General features: G+C 38.7%; 1 protein-coding gene across 1 annotated transcript in view; it reads right to left on the reverse strand.

Moving 5' to 3' along the window:
* Positions 1–21,850, reverse strand: part of SLC35F6 (solute carrier family 35 member F6) — an 802,941-nt gene that overhangs the window by 520,811 nt on the left and 260,280 nt on the right. The window lies entirely within an intron of this gene.

Raw genomic sequence — 21,850 nt, forward strand, 5'->3', positions numbered from 1 at the left:
ATCTGCTGGCTAGCCACAGCAAAGTGTTTATATGTCCTGATATAGAAGTCCACTAAATGTCTATATCTGAACGCCTGATAGAATTTTAATATCCTTGGACTTTTTGCTCATTACTGTCCCAAGGAAAGTTGGGAAGGTAAGGAACATAAATGTTGTGTCTGCCTTAGGAAAGGTCAGTACAGGCAATTTATTACATAAAAAGTATTTTTTTAAAAAACGACATTCCCTAGCATAACAGTATCACTGCCTGTTACTGAACATGTGCAAATGGTAGACACTGCAAGTACACAAAAGTATAATTTAACCTTTTTTAATTAAAATTAAATATGAATATGTTTAGCAATTATGTTAAACACATAAGTTAACTAAAATAAGTTAATAGTGCACAGCATATTAGAGTTTTTATTAATTTCAGTACATATACTGAGTGAATGGCCATGGCCCCTCCCAGAGCAGTGGGTCCCAAAAGCCAATTGAATTTTCCCTATTATAAGAAACCACTGAGTATAGTTACTGCTGACTGGACAACATAGAGTTTAAGTTGTAATACTCAGAACAGTCTGTAATGCTAACAAAGTCTGTTTTCTGAATACTGTATTCTGAATCTCTAATATTTCCAAGAGAATTATGAAACACTCATGGTTAGATTTATTAAAAGTGCTTGGAGAAGGATGACATTGACACTTAACGTAATTTATGAATCATTGGGTTGAGAAGGAAATGTTCTCTTCCTTAAACAATAAATCACATTGGTCTAGATAAGAGCAGTGCACATACTGATCACAGAAGTCAGTAAATCTGCACATCACATTCATAGTGCATCAAAGTGACTTTCTTTTTTCTAAAGGATAAGTGAGATGAGCTGCAGAATGTATTCTAATGTGGCAATTAAAATGTTTTTGTCTTGGGTGTAAGCAAATTAGTGACTTTAAATGCATATCTAATCTGGTTCATTTACATCTAGTTAAAATGATCAGTATAGGAAGAAAATACTAAGAAGCAGCCAGGCCAAATGCCAATGTGTTTAATTTGACCTGAAGGATGAGCGATTCAAGGATCCAATATTTATGTTTTGTAGATAACACAGATGCCATAATATGATTTAGTATGGTTTTTCTGTACTCTGCAACGCTTAAACCAAGCACATTTAGAAGAGTAGCTGTTAGAATTCTTGAAAGGCCACTATGTTGTTGAAGGAGTTAGTAAAATAAGATTGGTGACAGAGAGAGTTGCTCCTAGATTTTGGAGGTATGATGAATAAATAGAATAACACAGCCCCCCTCTGTGTAGGCAGGCAAAGACTAACCCACCTTAACTATACAACTTCTATTCTTGTTTTAACACCTTTATTACATTAACACTTAAGACACAGGCAAACATACATTAATATAAAAGAAAACAAATCACATTGACATGTTTCTAGTTAGATACATTTATGTATCACATATATTCTTTTTTATAACTATTATCTGACCAACATTACAAAAAATGCTAATTTCCTACATTTCCTTAAACCTTTCTCTTCCTGAACATTATTCTGCATGTATTGTTCCCACAATTTCCATTTATTTCTATGTAATTTGCTCCTTCCCTTTTCAAAACATCTCGCTTATAGTTCTGTTATCCCTGGTAAAATATTCAGTAGATCAAATACACTTGCTTTAGAGTTTGATTTCCATTTTCTAGTGATTGATTTTTTTGCAGCTATCAGAATTAAACCTAACAAGGCCTCATTGCATCTAGGCAATTCATGTCATGTGTCCCAGTTCAAAAGAATAATTTCTTTGGTTACACTCATTTGCTCACCCGACATTTCTTGTAGAGTAGTCTGTAGGGATTTTTTAAAATCTACCAACTCATTACACTCCCAAAATATAAATTCCCCATTACCTGTTTTTTCTGCATCACACCTCCAGCATTTATCATCTACCTGTGGAAAATTTCTATGAAGACTTATGCAAACACTTCCAAGCAAAAATCCTAAACCTTCTAGACTTTGCTGCATACTTGGGAGATATAAACATGTTCTCCCATTGTTCCCTTGTAAATTTCCTATCTAGTTTCTCTCCCAATCTTATCTGACCTCCTCTGATTAATTGTTATGGTTATCTTGAAATATCTTATATGCCCTACTAATTATCCCATTAACTTTTATTCTTTAATTAGTTTATAAAGCCAGACAGCAGAGTCTTCATCAACATTACTCATGATCGGTGTATCATGTCACATCCAGCGTTCCAGAGAATCAAAAATTCACTTGAAATCAGTGAATATGGTACCAGTGAGGCTTTCTTCATAATTATGTAAGAGGATTTTATCCACTATAGTTCCTTTGGCAGTATGACTACTAATCCTTGGTTTTAACTTGCGATCTTCTCATGGTAACATTCCATATCTGCCATCACATTCAAAAAGCAGTTATACATGACCTTTTTCTGGTAACATGGCTAGAATAGGTAGATCTTAGATAGCTCTTTTGGTACAAGTTTATTCTTGACAAGAGGACTTAGGAGAAGGAAGGATAATATGCTTAATCTCTCTTCTGAGTCTACCGCAGTAGTTGCCTTCCAACCCCCCTGAGTACTCTGCAAGCCTCAGTCCTCCACCCTCTGGCACCATGTCTCAACATTCTACTCTCAATCCATCTGTGGCCAGTGTGAATGCATTAGGTGTTCTAAGGCAGTGTGGCAGTTGTTTTAAGCTTACTGACTGTTCACTGCTTCTACCAAATAACACACTGGACTTGTAGAAATACTATTTTAATAAAACAAAGCTTTCGGGAACACAAATCCCTTCATCAGTAAACTGTTTCACCAGACATGGCTTACACCTGTGGGCTGTGATACAAGGACTTTAGCATAATGGCTAAAGCCTTTGTTGCTCTCTTAGTGCTTTTATTAGGCAGAGTCCTTTTACTAGACATTTCCACGTAGGAAAATGAAACTCAGATTTGGGCATCAAGGTGGCACTATTCAGTGATAGGAGTCTAAATAGAAAGCTGTCAGAACTTGAGGCCCGCCAGCAACTTGATCATATTCACATTTGTGTAGTTACTGAGACATGGTTTCAAAGTAATGATAATACTCCCTCGATACCAGGGTTTAGAACCTAACTTGCCTTCAGAATCTTGAGTAAGTACAGAGTAGTATCTATATTTGTTATGAACACCATTATTTCACATCAATGTACCCATGACCCTAACTTGGAGTTCTTGGAGATCCAAATCACTCTTAGCAAATGAAAGTATTACTTCACTGCAAACTACTGATCTATATTATTGTTGCCCAAAGATCACAGAAATTACCTACACACCACTGAGACATTACGTATCAAACCAAACACCACCTTACTAGGGAATTAAATTACCTAAACATTGACTGTCACACACCTCTAAAAATAGTCATGCACACTGTTTTCTAGACTTTGTTAATGCAAATGCACTGAAGAAGATTGCAAATCTACCCACTAGAGTATATAATCTCCTTGGCCTGGCCCTTACCAACCTAGTTCCTACCTACTTCCCACCTCACATCTCCTTAACTCTGATTAATCTGACAACAAATCCAACATCTTCTCGGTTGGGCTTGCTGGTACCACTGGTTTCTTCCAGGGAAACTTACTTTAGCCTATAGAAGACCTACCCAAATTTCACAAACAATTTCTTGCAAATTGACCTAACTGTAATGGCTGCTACATTCACCTCTATCTTTTACCAATACCTGAACAGATGCATTGATAAAACAGTACCCATCTACTCTAAATGTAATGGTAAGTTCATAAATACATTTTTCTAGAAGAATTCTCATGTTAATAAACAGTATAACAAAAGAAAAAAATAATGAAAATCTTTAGCTTATCCATAATAATATCACCCATTCTGACCCTAAGGATATAGCTAATATATTAGAAGACAAATTTAGTGCAAATTTACATCTCCTACCCACATTTGTGACCCCACTATGCCTGATTATTTAGCTTCCACTGAAACCACCTTAGAGCAAGTCCTAAAATCTTCAACAAACACTAAAAATACTTCCATGGTACCGGACAGTATGCCAGGCTGCATTCTTATCATTGCTGTGTATACACTGTCTAAGCCACTGCTTAAACTGATCAGCATCAGCCTATTTGCAGGGTGTGTTCCTGTTGCCTGGAGAATAGCCACTGTGACTCCCCTACAAAAGAGTGGTCCTTCAACAGACTTGGGTAATTATAGACCCCTCAGTCTCACTAACTTTATATGCAATGTCATGGAAAGGCTCATAGCAGAACACATTTATGCAGACATAGGCAACTCAACTGATCTAGATTCCAATTAGTTTGGTTTTGTGAAGGTAGGTCCTGTCTCCGGAACTTATTAAGTTTCTCTGAAAAGGTCACAGGGCTTGTGGATGGTGATCATTTGGTGCATACAGCTTATTTTGACCTTGCCAAGGTTTTTGACACTATCAACTTTGCTGGTATTATTGAAAAATTAGACAAGCTTAGTGTAAATCCATACATTGTCTGCCACATTGCAAATTGGCTGTCCAACAGATTCCAAATTGTAAAGCTACTGAATATAAAGTTGTAACTAGTGGGACACCACAGAGATCAGTTCTGGGTCCAATCTTATTTGGAATTTATTTTCTGTCATCTAAGTCAATATCAGAGAAATGCAGTTGACCAAGTTTCCTGATAACTGCAAACACCATCTGCTCATCAACTGATACAAAGTAGCTCCAGCAGTGGCTGGATGTACACAGACATTGTATAAAAAATGATAAATTAAAAAAAATGCAGCATAGTAGCATTTAGCAGAAAAAGTTGCTCCCAAAACATATGTAAGAAATGGTATTCCTCATTACACAGATACAGTCATAAGAGACCTAGGTACTTATTTAAATAACTCTCTCATTAGATCATCATGTCTCCACCATAATAAGGAAATCCTTCTATCTGGCCCAGTAAATTTCAATGGGAATATGTTCAAGATCTGCAGAAGTCATCCTACCACTGTACTCTTCCCTTATCAGACCCATCACTGAATCTATTACCTCCTTTGGCGTGTACATATCCAAGCATATCACTTAACTGGAGAGACCACAAAGATTTCTAACCAAGAAAATTAAAGATTTCAAATCATTCAGCTACTATGATAGATTAGCATGAGTAATGTAATACTAAGTGGTATACAAGGTCCTGAGGGTGACCTGTGTCTCAATTTTCAAGCCAAGAAAGACCCAGTTCTATATGACCTCCTATTTCATCATAAAAACAGCCAGTCTACAAATACTCACACTAAGGTCTTAAATCTACATCAGCAAATAAGCAAGACTCACTGGAGGAATAGGTTCCTAACTCAATTTATTCTTAACCTATGGAATAAGTTTCCATTGTAGGTCAAACAAAGTACCATTTTGGCTACTTTAAGGCTAGCCTTAATGACTGGATGATTAGACACAAATTTACACCAGGGTTATCATGTATGGCCTTGCCTGACTTGGGGAAGTGAGCATTATTAAGTGCTACAAAAGAGTGGCAAGAACTTTTCATTTAACTGCTTAAAGGTATATATGGCTGGGCATTGTATAATCCCAGTGATCACTTGCCTAATATATTTCTATGTTACAAGGTCTCAGGTAAAGTGTTGTGGGCAAGAAAAAGATATAGGATATTTTGGTCTGTTATCAAGTAAGTTCACTGGACACAATTGCCTCTTTCCAGGGGATGATCTAGCATCAGTGTCTGGTAAACTAATTTCCTCAGAGTAACACAGTATGCAAATGGAGGCTCAGAGACTAAACTCTTGAGTACAGGAAATAGTTCATTAATAGCTCATAGCCTTAATCACCTGCATTAACTGCCAGACATGTAGTTTTAGGATGGTCATTGAAAATTACTTTCTTTTTTGGGTTGACAAGGTGAATGTCAATTGTTTTGTGAGCAAAATTAAAGTAATAGTTTTAAAAACAGTTTTACTTAGTCCAGCACTGTGACAATATGAAGTATTGCCAACAATGCCAGGAGAAGTAGGGTAATGGATGTGTAACATATGCCAACATAGCTAGCTGGAGTTTTGTAAAGAATTATATGCTATTTGTATATCAAACTGATTTGTACAGATGTTTATGTTGAACAATTTATTTGTAAAGCTGCTTGTGTTAAAAATGTACCAACAGTGTATCCTTCTGGACAGAGGAGAACTATACATATATGTCAGCCTGTGCTATTGTAACTGTTGAAAGTAATATTTATAACAGAGGATACTGAAAGAGAAGAGGTTAATCTCAGTCCAGCTAACTATGAAAGTAAATTACCTGGTAGGCCATAAAGATTGTATCTTACAGTTTTGATTGCAGACAGAGATGAAATGTCTGTTAAAATAAGGACTAGGACTTATTGTATTGTCTTTAGCAGTGAAGTAATTGCTACCCTGGTAGGGTGGAAGTGTTGAAATGGGTTTATGACTTCCAGAAGCTGCAACAAATCTTATCAAGGCTTTAGGTGTGTAATGTAACACATCTGTTCTAAATCCTGGCAGTCTCTAGTAAAGGGGATAGTATGGGAATCAGAAGTCAGATAACCAGCTGTATGTAATACTATTCTATAATCCATCACTGAAATGATGTTTTAGTACTAGATGAGACTGAACTCTCAGGACAATCTGTTTTTGAAACCTGACATAAAAGGATAATTCACCTACTTCATCTTGCCTTGCTCTAGTAAATGACCAGGGAATAGTAATTCTTTAGATCAGTCGGGAAAATAAAGTGAGATTAGTTCATAGATTCATAGGTGTGTACTAGGCTAATGGCCCTGGAGTCTTTACAAGCCTAGCCCATAGGATTACCCTAGCATCATGCCACCTGACCTTAGTTCCCAGTGCCTCTGTCGAGTAGAGCCACTGGAGTGATCCCGGGGTAAATTTTCCATTTCCCATCCACTCAGCAAGATTTCTATTGAAGAGGGCCAGTGAGGTGCTCTGTCTGACATGTATGGGAAGTCTATTCCATAGCATGGAATAGTCTCTGGGTTATGAACCTGTCCCTCCAGAACATTCTGTTGATTGTGGTAATGAGGATGAGGTCTTTGGTGCATGTGGTGTGGAGGGATTGGGATTTCTTTAAATGTAGCATTTCTAACAGAGCTGGGTCAGCCATGGCTTTGTAAGTCAAGCAGAGATTGCCTCTAAATAGGCGATATGAGACAGAGACTAGTTGGAGTTTTTTGAGTCTGTCCATATAGGACAAGTGTTTAAGGCCTAGGGTCCTCTTTGTGGAGTACTTTTGTGGCCTATCCAGTTGTTGCAGGTGTCTAGTGAGGTACATGCCAAATGGGGCATTGTACTTGATGATTGGCTTAATGAGGGAAGAGTAGATGGAGACAACAACCTCTTTCTTCCAGGATGCAAACCCCTTAGTAATGAGATGTGCCACATAGAAGGACTTTCTGACCACAGTGGCAATGTGGTGGTCAAAAGAGGGGTTGCTTTCAAGCTGTGTTCCCAGATCTCTTATAATGCCTTCTGTGCTCAGTGGACTACCATCAATATGGTAATTCATGGAAACCGGGTTTTTCCCAAGGGGAATGATGACTCATTTTTTGGCATTGAGCTTAAGGCCATGGTTTGGATACTAGTCATTGGTCTCAGTGAGGCCTTTCTGTGGGATGACAACATCACTTGAGGAGTTAATAATATCTCACAACTTGCAATTGTCTGCAAACTTTGTCAGCCAGAGTCCCTTCGTGTTCACCTGGACTTCAGAGAAGTAGATACCAAACAGGAGAAGACCCAGAACCAATCCCTGTGGGACTCCACTAGTGACTGGTCAGCAGTCTGACTTGGAGTCAGCTACTTTCACACTGTGGGTTCTGTGAGCCAGTTTGCAACCCACTTAGTGACATAGGGGTTGATGCCTAGCTTAGTGAATTTTTCTATGATTCCTGAGTGGGAAATGGCATCAAAGGCCTTGGCCAGATCAAGGTAGGCTGTATGAACCACCTTGCTTCATCCACAGCTCTGGTGACTGACTCAACAAAGTTGACCAAGTTGAGCAGGCATGATCTAGCCTTCACAAAACCAAACTGTGTGGGATCCAGAGTTTGAAGATTCCCTATTTCCTTGTTTATTAGGTCCATGATGACGCATTCCATAGCTTTGCATATCAGACTCATCAGGCTAATGGGGCAATAGCTCCCAGGGTCTGTAGTTGCTCCTCCTTTGTGGAGAGGGATGACTGTAGCAGTGTGTCATTTGGAAGGGACAAAGCCTGAGGTGAGGCTGTGATTGAACAGGGCACACAGGTGAGGTGCCAGTTCACTCTGTATTGCATGGTAGAACACACCCAGGGATATTATCAGGTCCTATAGAAGCTGTATACCTGGCCTTGGACAGTGCTGTTTTAACCTGTGAAGCAGTAATAATATGTGCCTGGCAATCTACTGGTATTGTGATTGGTCCTTTGGGGGGGAGGGGAGTAAAGTTGGCACTCAATCTGTTGGCCAGTATATTGGTAATATCTGTTGGCTTGGTATAGGAGATACCATTGTGCAGTAGCTCAGAGAAAATCTGGGTATTGCCATGGAGAGTCTTTAAATAACTATAGAAGGCCTTGCAGTTGTCTTTACTATCTGCTGCAATTCTGTTTTCATAGCTAGCTTTAGAGGAATTGATGAGGGATCTCAACTTTTTGTTGAGGCTGGTAAGAGAGTTTTTCCACTCTTGGGACTTCACCTTATTCTGCGTCAGTTTCCCTCTTTTTGTTGTAGAGTTTGTTTATGGCAGGGGACCACCATATTGGCTTCCTTTTTTTGGAGGAGAGCATCTTGGTTCTTTTGGGTATGGCGAGATCCATGCATTTGTGTGCGTGTTTGTACAGTGCATTGGTGTATGATTTGGTGGTCATGCAACTATTCTCCATTGGCATGGGTGCCATGAAGTTAGCCACCTCTGTTTTTAGGAGCCCTAAGTTAGCTTTTTAGAAGTTTTTCATGATGGTTACCTTTGTGGGGGGAAGGATGTGGGTTTCCAAGGTGATTAGTTTGTGGTCGGATATAACCAGGGAGGAGTTGACTATTGGTGTAGCTCTACAGTTGCCCATGTTAGTAATGACCAGGTCAAGGATGTTGCTACCTCTAGTGTGGGTAAGAACAAGCTGGTCCAGGGCATTGGAATTAATGAATTCCAGGAAATGTTGGGCAAGTGTATTGGTACAGGAGTAGTTTTCCCAGTTAATGTAGGGGTTGTTTAAGTTGCCCAGTATGAGAGTGTTAGGTTGGACCCTAATATTCTCCAGGGTGCTTAGGAATGTGGAGTGTGAGTCTTGGAACATGGTTGGGGACCTATAACAGACTATGACCTGATTCGCTGTCTTACCCAATTTTAGCTGCACCTGAAGTATCTCTGATGTGTTATGTTGGGGTACCAGTCTGGAGGTGTGCACATCCTTTATGAATATGGAAACATCGCCACCTTTGGAGCTTCGATCCAAGATCCAGGGCCGAAAAGTGTGGCATGAGCTATAGCCTGGTAGTGCAGGGGTGCTTTCTGCTACCTTGAACCAGGTCACTGTTACAGCACAAATGTCGATGTTCTTCACTTTAAGGAGTGCTTCAAGTGAGTGCATTTTGAGATTTAGACTTCTAGTGTTGAGCAACATGACCCTCAGATTGCATTTGTTTGTAGCTGTTACAATGGTAATTTGGTCTTTGGAATACCACCTAAAAAGGCACTATAGGGGTGGCAAGAGCCTTGGCCCATATCTGGAAGCCCAGGGGTGGCAGATGCAGGCCATCTCTGGCAAAACATCGAGGTCTATCAATCATGTCATCCCAGGTAGACAGATACTGGATCCCCTTAGAATGACACCAGAAATTTAGCCAATTATTGAAATCAATCATTTTCTGCTTGTACTGTGGTATCATTCTGGGTGACGGTAGAATGCTGCTCAAGGCTAGGGTCATACCCACCTAGACTACATCATCTGAGAGCTCCTCCATGTCTCTTTTCATGTAGTCCAGGGTGGTACGTCTATGTCACTCACACCCACATGTACAATGACAGAGTCATATTTATACCTGCTGTTGAGGGACCTGAGTACATGCATTATGTGGTGGATCCTGGCACCTGATGGGCAGCTGACTGTTTCTTTCTCCTTATTCAGCCTAGTGAGTGGGACATCAGTGTGCCTCACTATCGAGTCACCTATGACTAGTGTGTTGGGCATTCTGTTTTACCTTAGGGACTTTGGTTGATTAGCACACCATTTAGGAGAGTTACATGTCTCTTGATTAGTGTTGTGTTGTGGTGGTCAAGTACGTTTCTGCCTTGGAGGTCTGTGCTGTTTGGGTAGATTTTTATTGAGAGCCTCCACGAAGGTGGGTGTGTGGTTTGTGTTTTTATGTGACGGCAGTGCTGGTGTGTGTTCTGGAGGGCTACATGTGTTCTACATGGTGTGGTACAAGTGTTGACCTTCTCCTCTTGACCAGCTATTCCGGTCTTGGCTGGAGAGTGCGTGGCTTCCAATTTAGATATATAAGTGCATCTCTCGCAAGTCTGAGTGTTGGAAGATAAGAGGAGAGGGTTGTTGGTGTATATGGGGTAGTTGCTACATTGCCTCAGGATGCCCAAGTTCACCAGGTTAATAGAAGAAAGCACAGGGAACTGACCTTTAGACATGCCTGGAAGGGTGGGCATTAATAATAAGTACTGGAACTGTTTCCTTGTAGAATGTTTAGTGCTGGTAGCACTTTTGTGCACTACAATAATTGCTACAAGAAGTCTGTTAAAGTGCTAGACTAATAAGCTAGTAAAAGTGCAGGAAAGGAGAGAACTAGTAGATCTAAGAAAAAACTGAAGAGCAGACTTTGGCACCACTCAGAAGCTTACAAACAGTCCTGGATACAGGAAATCTGTATCTGGTCTAGACTAGTTACAGGAAAGGCGGGAAAAGAGTAAACGCGAGCTTTTAAGCCAGAAAGTTAAAAGATATGGAAAAACTGCCCAAACAACCAATAAACTACAATTTCTGGGCCAGAAATCACTCCTCTTGCGGTAGATACACTACCTAGTGTTTACTACTCTCACTGATAAGCTACAAGGCTTCCCTCCAACACAGAAAGTCTTGGGGACCTTAGAAGCTTACAAACAGTCCTGGATACAGCAAATCTGTATCTGGACTAGACTAGTTATAGGAAATGCAGAAAACAGACTTAGAATTTTTTTTACAGAAAAGCAGGTAAAACAGCACTAAAAACAATTCAAGTGCAGTGCAAGCTAGCACTCTATTAAAGCAAATACAGTTTATATAAGTGCAATTTATTCATACTGTATTCTGAACTGAATTCAATTATTCTTTTATTCAACTCTGAACAGTTAAAAAGTGCCAAAATATTCTTATCAGCTGAGAGGCACACTCAGTCAAAACACAAGGAGATTCTAGCAAAGTTTTTTTTTTAATAAAGTGGAAAGGGAGAAAGCAGGAACAGAAGATAATTCAAGGTTAAGAATCTAAGTGGGTTTGTCTTCTCAAATGTTCTCTCTGTATTAGGTGGAATGACCTAATGACAATAGACTGGGAGGTGTGTCCCAGATCAAATTTACAGTAGGGGAGGGCAACTGCAAAGCCACCAAGCATAAGAACAAGACACCAATAGGGAGGGGATGGGAAACTATTATAGCTACTAGCTACAGTATTAGGCAGAAAACACTACAGAAATGTTTATCACAGCAGAAACACAGCAGTGAGTCACTAAATGAAAGCTTTAAACAGATAAAGGAGCAAAGAGACTCTATAGAATGATTTTAACTGCAAACAAATCAGTTATATGATACACTTCTTGGCAGGAAATCAGAACAAACAAACAACAGGCCTCTATCCAGACTATGCTAGCTGACTAGAACACAGAAGCCTCACAAAAAATGCACAGAAAAGCACAGATAGAGCACTCACAAGCAGAAAATAAAACTCTCAGTATGAACAGTTAAGTAACGTTTTTCTGTAAATGTATGAATCTATTCATCTATGTTAGTTTAATATTTCCTGTGAGTGAAACTCTGGTGTTTATTGCAAATAGCTATTCTGTATTTTCATGTTCTTTTATTATTTGTTATTAAATATATTTGAACTTTTCATTCTGTCTGGTCCTTTAAAGAATATGTTAACTTTTGAGAGTACTTATATCTATTTGGTGACTCTGTGGTTGCTCCTGAAAGCCTTACTGCATTGGTCAAACACTATCATTTGTATTAATATTAATTTCACTCAGTATAATTGGGTACCCTTGTAAGAGCCTTAGAGTAGCTGGCTTTGGAGTGTTTGGTGGCACTAGTGGTGGTATAGTCTTAGCAGAAGGGGGCATAATTAATAAATTTGTGCCAGTCTTTCCTAGGTGTGTGTGTGTGTGTGTGTGTGTGTGTGTGTGTGTGTGTGTGTGTGTGTGTGTGTGTGTGTGTGTGTGTGTGCGTGTAAGCTACTTAAAGCAGGGACACAGAGCACTGGTTTCACAGAGAGAGTGGTGGAGAACTTGGCTTATGTACTTAGCTGAGGACTCAACTCTACAGCTGTGACAGTGGGGAGTCATACCGGTGGTCTGGAGAGAGAGATAGAGAAACCTATATGCTCTTAAGGGAAATTATGCTTGATGCAGAGAGCTGTATTTGGAAATACTGTGTGTATCTATTTTTGTTCCAAGTGAACATCCCTTTCCAGTGTCAGTGGTGAGAATTCAGGCTCCTTGATGGGAGGATGGCCTAATGGTTAAGGTGTTTGCCTTGCAAGCACAAGGTGCAGGGCTTGAGTCTCACAAGGGATAATTGGCTAGGCTTAAAATGGCTTGCAAGGGCAGTTAGCTTAGTACTTATCTATCAACCAATCTATGATTACTGGCCCAGAGAGGGGGATGTCACATGCACTAATAATGTCTGACAGAAATTTTTAGTTTTACAATAAGAAGTCAGGTCTATTAGTGTAGCAATGAAAGGAATGGGGGGTTTATTAGTTAAACCTGGGATACAATCTTAGACAATCTAAGACCTCTTTCATTTGATGGTATATATTAATTCTGGGGCTTTGATAGCTTAGAATAATAAGTATGTGGATATTATACTTTTGTTTGCCTAATAATGTCCAGTACTTCCTACTGAAAATTATTAGGATGAGGGAATAAGTTTCTGTTTACAAATAGGATATGTAGCCTTGGTGATTTTTACTAAAATAGGGCAGCCCCATCTTTCGTTGGGATATTTGAAATGATGGATCAGATTTTGTGATGCCTTTCAGGTACTCCAATTTCTATACTAGTCCCTTAATCTGGTCTTTAGTTTGTGGGATGAGCCATTTGTAGTAGTTTCCTCATATACTATGGGATGTAATAGACAAATGCCATTTTGAACATTAAGTAAGATGTTACTGAAGTATACAACTGATAACACAAAAAAATCCCCACAAGATGAAGCAACAAAAACAATGCCCAAACTGATAAAATCTACTGAATAGGTAGAACTAGGACCACCAGGAATACTAAGACACACTTATTTAGTGAATTAAAGCACTTTATTGTCACTTTCATCCCAAAGAGACTTCTTCAATATAAAATTCATTAGTAAACTGAACCTTTTATACAAGCAGGTAATCAATTACTGTTATAAAAACCTAATTAAAATTAATAGAACATATTAAACAATTAATCAATAAGTGTATCGAAAAACTACTAGGTCAATTCTAAAAACCCCTTAATGTATAACCTTTTTAAACATCCAATAAAAGTAGTCATAAAACAAACTGAACATTTATATAAATAACTAATATATTTTTAACCTTCTTTTTAAAAAAAACAGTATTAATAGAATCATTCATTCCTGGTGGCTTGTCCGCCCCTAGTCTTCATTGCCAAATAGTTTCCTTCTGCTCTACTCTCTTTGTAACAACTTCCCCTAATATTCTTTATTCCTGGGCATTGTTCTAGAATAGAAAACAAACATTTCTTACACTCTGAATATTTAAGGGTGTGTTTCAATAGTGCATTATTGCAACTTTTTGTCTTAATAGAATAAAAGTGTTCCTTAATTCTTTTATTTAAACACCTTGCAGACATTCCTACATAAAGTCCACTACAAAAAGAACAAACTGCTATATACACTATCCCCTGGGTATTGCAATTGTAAACTCCAGCAATAGAAATAGTTCTGTTCATGTGAGGTAACTCTCCAAAAGGGCCTTCTAAAATGTATCCACATGTGGTACAAAAACCATACTTGTACATCTCCTTGTCCTTCCCACTATTAAGTAATGGAAGGTCACAATAACTCTCCATTTGCAAACACCTTTTCAGATCAAAAGTATTTTTATAAATTAATTTGGGTCTATCAGCTATAACACTTGTTATATTTGGATTACCTTTTATAATATTCCAATTCTTATTGATTACTGAAACAATGTTTTTTCTATCTATAGACATATCAAGATAACACTATATGTTGTAATTATTGATCAGATCCTTAGTTTAGAACTTTTAGTCTGAATTATAATTTTGACTTTACAAAAAATGTGATGTTCACAGTTGACATTAATTCACTTTTTACTAGTATACCCCGTGACCCAGGGGATAGTGTATATAGTAGTTTGTTCTTTTTGTAGTGAATTTTATGTAGGAATGTCCACAAGGTATTTAAATAAAAGAATTAAGGAACACCTTTATTCTATTAGGACAAAAAACCTGCAATAATGCACTATTTGAGCATAGCCTTAAATGTTCAGAGTATAAGAAATGTTTGTTTTCTATTCTAGAACAAGTGCTCAGGAACATTAAGGGAGGTTGTTACAAAGACAGAATAGAGCAGAGGGAAACTATTTGGCAATTAAGACTAGTGGCAGAACAGCCACTAGGAATGAATGATTCTATTAATATTAAATGTTTTTTAAAAAACAGAAGGCTAAAAATACATTAGCTATTTATACAAATGTTCATTTTGTTTTATGACTGCTTTTATTGGATGTTTAAACATGTTATACATTAAGGGACTTTTAGAATTTATCTAGTAGTTTTTGGATATACTTATTAATTGTTTAATACGGTTCTATTAATCTTGATTAGGTTTTTGTAATGATAATTGATTATCTGTTTATATAAAAGGTTCAGTTTACTAATGAATTTTATTCTGAAGAAGTCTCTTCGGGGATGAAAGCGACAATAAAGTGTACAGCTGAACTGATCATGTCATGAATGATGGCAACAGGAGAATAATTAATAATATCAACTCTATAAGCATCTGATCTTTTAAGATAAAGATTGATTTTTAAGTGACAAAACTATGTTTGTTCATTGTCACTGAATGACTGTCTTTAAAAGTTTCCTTAGTGTCTGGTTAAGGCATCAGGTAAAATCTGGGCTGATAAGCAATATTCATGAAGAGTGATTAGGCAGCCAAGAACAAAACTATTCTTGTACAAGAAAAGTATCTGATGTACTTATATAATGGCTGATGAATGTTAAAATCATTTAGATGGGACTACAATCTTAGCTTATGCTAGAAATGTTGTGAAGAGCGTTATACGGAGGATGGTGTTTCTGCAGGCGTGACTAACACTAGAGGAATATATACATGGAACGTTAAACTCTTTGTAGGACTGTCTAAAAGAACTTCTTCCAATAGTTTGATAGAAGATTATGGATCATTCAACTGATCAGGAGCAATTGTCAAAGTAGTTACTGTGTTTTGGCTAATAGAGGAACTTCACCATGTAAGTAATCCTGGTCTAGCAGTCCTGCTATGCAGGTAGTGCTGAGATAGCCATGGTGATTATCAGAAAATAGTGATGCATAATTCCAGATGATAAAGAGAAAACAGACTGACTACATCTAAAAATTCTTACTGGCCAATGCTAGGGCACTAATACTATACTCAAAAATTTCATGTCAGCCTAATGCCTAATACACATTGTGTACAACTTTGTGAAATAATATCATATTGGTACTACTGTAAATTAAGCTTGGATGTATCTATGTATGCTGCTCCATCACTAACACAATATCTGGCTTTTACTTTAAGTTTCTTAAATTTTTAAATAAGATCATAGCTGAAAAAGGTCTCTGAGTTATGTCTGCTTATCGTAAATAAATAAACAAATAAGGTTAATTTAACTTAAAATCTATACATGTGATGGAAAGAATTAAGGAGACAAAGAACAGACTTTCAAATACGCAAGGGAATGAATTATTATTATTATTATTAGTATTAGTATTATTTATTTGTCTTTGTTGATCGCGAAAGTCTGACTGGCAAACCTCATTTTCTGTGGAGGCCTAGGGAGAAAAGTTACATCAAAGTACATTTACAGTAACAAGTGAATTTTAGACAGGCTTCAGAAAAACAACAGTTACATCTCTCAGAAAAACAAACACTTACAAGACAGGAATATACAGTAAAGTATTTATATCAATATGCATAACTCTATACAGTTTTAGTAACTCCAAATTCTTGTAGGAAGTAAATAGATGTATGTAGTAGAAAGGAAAACATTGTTGTAACGAAGTAAAGTATTTTTACATTTCAGTGCACAAAGGTTTGTAAATAGTTCAAGAGATATAATGAATTGTATAGTTGGGAAGTAAGTTATACAGTTATGCAGGAAGGGATATATCAGTATAGTACAGGGGGATAGTGGTAATAGCTTTTGAGTCAGAGAGCAGGGTATAGGATTCATTCTGTCTAGGCTGCCTGTTCCAAATTTGTCTATTTGGAAGGTTTATAACTTAAGTATACTTAGAATACATGAGAGAGGTAAAGCAGGGCAGATAGAGAAAGTAAAAGATGAGAAGTAATGTTTACGAGGGGTGTAAAGATGGGTGTAATGTTTTGGATAGCCCAGATTTAAGAATAAAATTGCATATGAATGGGGGCACAGTTCAGAAGGATGACTCAGTGAAAAGGAAACTATCTTTTCACTGATAGGGTTGCTTCATGCAAACGGTTATGGATCCAACAGTGATTAAAGTACTTCAGGGAGTACATGATAGGCATAACGTTGTGGTAGAGAGAAGGAGTAACTTTGATACACATTAGCTTACAATGACAATTGCTTCATTTAATGGAGTAAGGATAGTCTAGATGGGCCAAGGCAGGGGGAAATCTGTAGCCTTTTTAATTTGTAATAGTTTATTTGGCATATTACACTACCTTATCTGCTTTTAAGTTTGTAGATTTCTTCATTATATGGATTTGTGCTTATCTCCTTTTGTTCTACCTATGCATTTTAATTTTAATAACCTCATTAACCACTGTCAGTACTTAAAGAAACATATTTTTTCAGAATATGTAATATTCTTTGATGCCCCTTACACATTGTCTTCCATTCTCCTTGTCTAAGCCCAGAATTTATTTACTTGCACTTTTTCCTCCCTCCCCATTTTATCTGCATGCACAGATACCACCTTGTTTCAATTTGCAAAATCAAATGCATAGTCTTAATATAAAGCTTAAATCTGACACCATTTTTCAGATTTTAGTTTGAGAATCTCATGTGATTTGATACTGAATTTTTTTTCCTTAATTCAGAAGTTCTTAACTTTTGTTTGGAGATAAAATGTGCTACTAAAATGAAGCTGTGAGAACTCCACAGAGCTTCTGTCAAACCATTCTCTATGGTAATCCTGTCAGTAATACAGCCTAATTCAACCACATTCTGTTGCTTTAATTTCTAGTACTTTCCATGGGGCTCATTAGACTAGCTGTGCCAGTTCTCTGGGTGATACAAATTATTCATTTCTTGGATATAACTCTGCAGAAGTTTCGTCAGTTTGACAGAACTCTTGTCACTCTTGTAGACAATGACTCATTTATAGGTGAAAGTGATGTGCAAGTTCTAATGCAAGACATCTGAAGCAAATATAATACCACTGAAAGGACCAACAGAAGTGTTACAAAGACATTAAAAACACAATACCATTGAGAGAACCAAAAAGAGATTTTAGATAAACACTTCATGCTTTACCAAATGTCTTCTGCTGCAACCAACATATAGGAATATACAGAGATAAACAGGAGAAAAACACTCCATTAATATAATTACAGTTAATGCAGATTAAAGCAGTCTACATGCTTGTGTGTGTGTGTGTGTGTGTGTGTGTGTGTGTGTGTGTGTGTGCTCTTGTGTTCACGTCAGGCAGAATTTTTTTCCCGCCCTCCCATGCAGTTACGGTTGTCTTGTTAAATATCACTGTCTTTCTAGTTGCCTGCCTCTTATGTTAATCTTACCATATATCTCATTTCCTCTCTACTTTCACTGGCTTGTGTGAGTAATCACAAAATCATCATTTTTGAAATCCCTCCCCTTCAACTATTTAAATTTACTGACCATCCTACTGTATTCCATAGTACCAGAATACAAAAGTGACCACCCCTTTCAACCCATCTTGCTGTTTTAAAAATAGTAACTCTCCACTAAACCTTAACTTTTTAAACAGGTAAAACTTAAGTTACATACTTTCACATCTAACTTCTCTAGTGCACACTGCAATACCTGCTGGAAAGCACTAGGAAGCCTTAAACTGATACAAGCACTCAAATCTCCTTGTTAATAAGGAGAAATTAATAGTAGGCACTAAACAGCCTATAATTGCAAAGTACCTTGCTAAGGTAAGGGAAAACAGCTCCTGTACTTTACAAAAAAAAAAAAAAAAAGCACCAAACCAGGCATGTACAAGGGTCAGATTTCTCCTGTCCACCTGGTGAATCTGGGCATACTGAGGCAATGCAGCAATTGCCTCATGTACACAGACAACCCTCTCCTCCTACCACCCAACACTACAACCTGTGAGAGATGCACTTACATAGCCAAAATGGAAGGAAAGCTCTCTCCACCCAAGATTGTGCTAGACAGTCAAGAGGAGAAGGTTAACACCCACACTACACCTCAAGCAAAACATAGCCCTTCTAAACCCACACCACCAACATCCACATATAGCAACACTAAATCCACATATGCAGAGGCCCTTAACTGTAACCTGCCAAAGCAACAAGGACCTCTGAATCTGAAACGCAAACAAACACCAATCACAACCAAAGTGTCACATAGTTCACAACACCAGTGTGCCACCCAGCAACAGCCCCTAAGGCAAGACAATGTACCTAACACTTTAGTCATAGGTGACGCTATAGTCTGGCACACTGATGTCCCTCTCACCAGATTGAACAAGGAGAAAATTACAGTCAGCTGCCTGTCGGGTGCCAGGATCCACTACATAACACAGGCACTCAAGTCACTCCACAACAAGTACAAATATGACTCTGTCATTGTCCATGTTGGAGTGAATGACTTGAGACATACCTCCCTGTACTATATGAAAATAGACATGGAAGAGCTCTCGGATCATGTGGCCCAGGCAGGTATGACCCTAGCCCCGAGTAGCATCCTGCCTTCACCCAGAATGATACCACAATATAAGGACAAAATGACTGACTTCAACAATTGGCTAAGCTTCTGGTGTCATTCAAAGGGGATCCAGAATCTGTCTGCCTGGGACGACATGATTGACAGACCACAATGCTTTGCCAGAGATGGTCTGCACCTGTTGCCCCTGGGATTCAGGTTACTGGCTAAGGCTCTTGCCACCCCTATAGTGCCTTTTTTAGGCAAAGTTCAAAAGACAAAACCACCACCGTAACGGGTACAAACATGCAAAATCTGAAGGTAATGCTACTCAATGCTAGAAGTCTAAACCTCAAAATGCACTCTCTCGAGGCACTCCTAAAAATGGAAAACATCGGTATCTGTGCAGTAACTGAGACCTGGTTCAAGGTTCCAGAGAGCACCCCTGCAATACCAGGCTACAACTCTTACCACACTTTTCGGCCACCAGACCAAGACCGAAACACTAATGGTGGAGGAGTGTCAATATTCACCAAGGATATTCACACCTCCAGGCTAATTGCCCAACACAATGCATCTGAAATTCTCCAGGTGCAACTAAAACTAGGTAATACTGCAATCCAAATTGTAGCTTGCTACAGATCCCCCACCATACCCCAAAATTCTCACTACACCTTTCTAAACATACTGGAAAATATTAAGATAGAATCAAACACCCTAATATTAGGTGATTTTAACTACCCTGCCATTTACTGGGAAAACTACTCATGTACCAACACCTTTGCCCAACGGTTCTTGGAATTCATAAATTCCAACCCCCTGGATCAACTAATCCATAGTCCCACCAGGGGCTCCAATATCCTAGACCTGGTCATTACCAACATGGGAAATCGATGCTCCACACCTATGGTCACCTCCTCGTTAGTCAGGTCTGACCGTAAGCTAATCACCCTTAATACCCCCACCCCCCCAGTAAGGAAACCTCCATAAAAAACTTCTCCAAAGCCAGCTTCATGCTACACAAGTCAGAAGTGACAAACTTCATGACACCCATGCAGACGGGAACTGAAAGTTCAACTGCTGAGTCCTACACTAAGGCACTGTACGAGCACATCCGCTCATGCATGAATCGTGCCATCCCAAATAGAACCAAGATGCTCTCATCCAAAAAAGGAAGCCAATCTGGTGGTCCCCTGCCATAAACAAACTTTACAACAAAAGGAAGAAACTGTTGCAGAAAAGAGGAAAATCCCAGGATGCAAAAAACTCCCTTACCAGCCTCGGTAAGAAACTGAGAACCCTCATAAAATCCTCCAAAGCTAGTTACGAAAATAAAATTGCCAAAGATTCCAAAGAAACTCACAAGGCATTCTATAACTATGTCAAGAATCTAAATGGCAATGCTCAGATCTGCTCTGAGCTAAAACAGAATGGCATTAAATATACTGATCTCAAGGATATTGCCAATATCCTGGCAGATCAGTTCAGTGCCAACTTCACCCCTCTCTCACCCCCTAAATGGCCCATCTCAATACCGGAAGATTGCCAAATTCTGGTAATAACAGCCACACAGGTAAAAGACGCACTCTCCAAAGCTAAAAATACAGCATCCATGGGACCAGATGACATCCCGGGCTGTGTACTACATGAACTACAATATGAACTGGCACCTCACCTAAGTGTCATGTTTAATCATAGCCTCACCTCAGGTTTCATGCCCACCAAGTGGCGCTGAGTTACAGTTATCCCGCTCCACAAGGGGGGATCCACCTTGGATCCTGGAAACTACCATCCCATCAGTCTGACAAGCCTTATCTGCAAGGCCATGGAGCATATTATCATGGAACTTATAAACAAAGACATTGGCAACCTTCAAACACTGGACCCCACCCAGCTTGGGTTCGTGAAGGGACGATCTTGTCTCCTGAACCTGATTGACTTCTTCAAATCAGTCTCCAGAGCCATGGACAAGAATAAGGTGGTCCACACAGCCTATCTAGACCTTGGCAAGGCCTTTGACACCATCCCCCACTCTGGAATCATAGATAAACTTACTAAGCTGGGCATTAATCCCTATGTCACCCAATGGGTTGCTAACTGGCTTACTGATACAACCCACACTGCAAAAGTAGCCGACTCCAAATCCAGCTCCAGACAAGTGACAAGTGGAGTACCTCAGGGTTCAGTCCTGGGACTGCTCTTGTTTGGCATCTACTTCTCTGAAGTATAGGCCAACTCTAAAGGACTCTGGCTAACAAAGTTTGCAGATGACTGCAAACTGGGAGCCATTATTGAATCCCCAAATGATGTGGATACTCTACAAAAGGGCCTTACAGAAACAGATGCTTGGTGCCAGAGCCATGGGCTCAAGCTCAATGCCAAGAAATGTATAGTCATCCCCTTTGGGAAAAAACATGTATCCGTGAATTACCATATAGGTGGCAGTACAATAAACACCAAAAGTGTGATAAGAGACTTAGGGACACAGGTGGACAGTGGTC

Source organism: Protopterus annectens, chromosome 2.part1, assembly GCF_019279795.1.
Source record: "Protopterus annectens isolate FY-2018-M chromosome 2.part1, PAN1.0, whole genome shotgun sequence".
Lineage (NCBI taxonomy): Eukaryota > Metazoa > Chordata > Ceratodontiformes > Protopteridae > Protopterus > Protopterus annectens.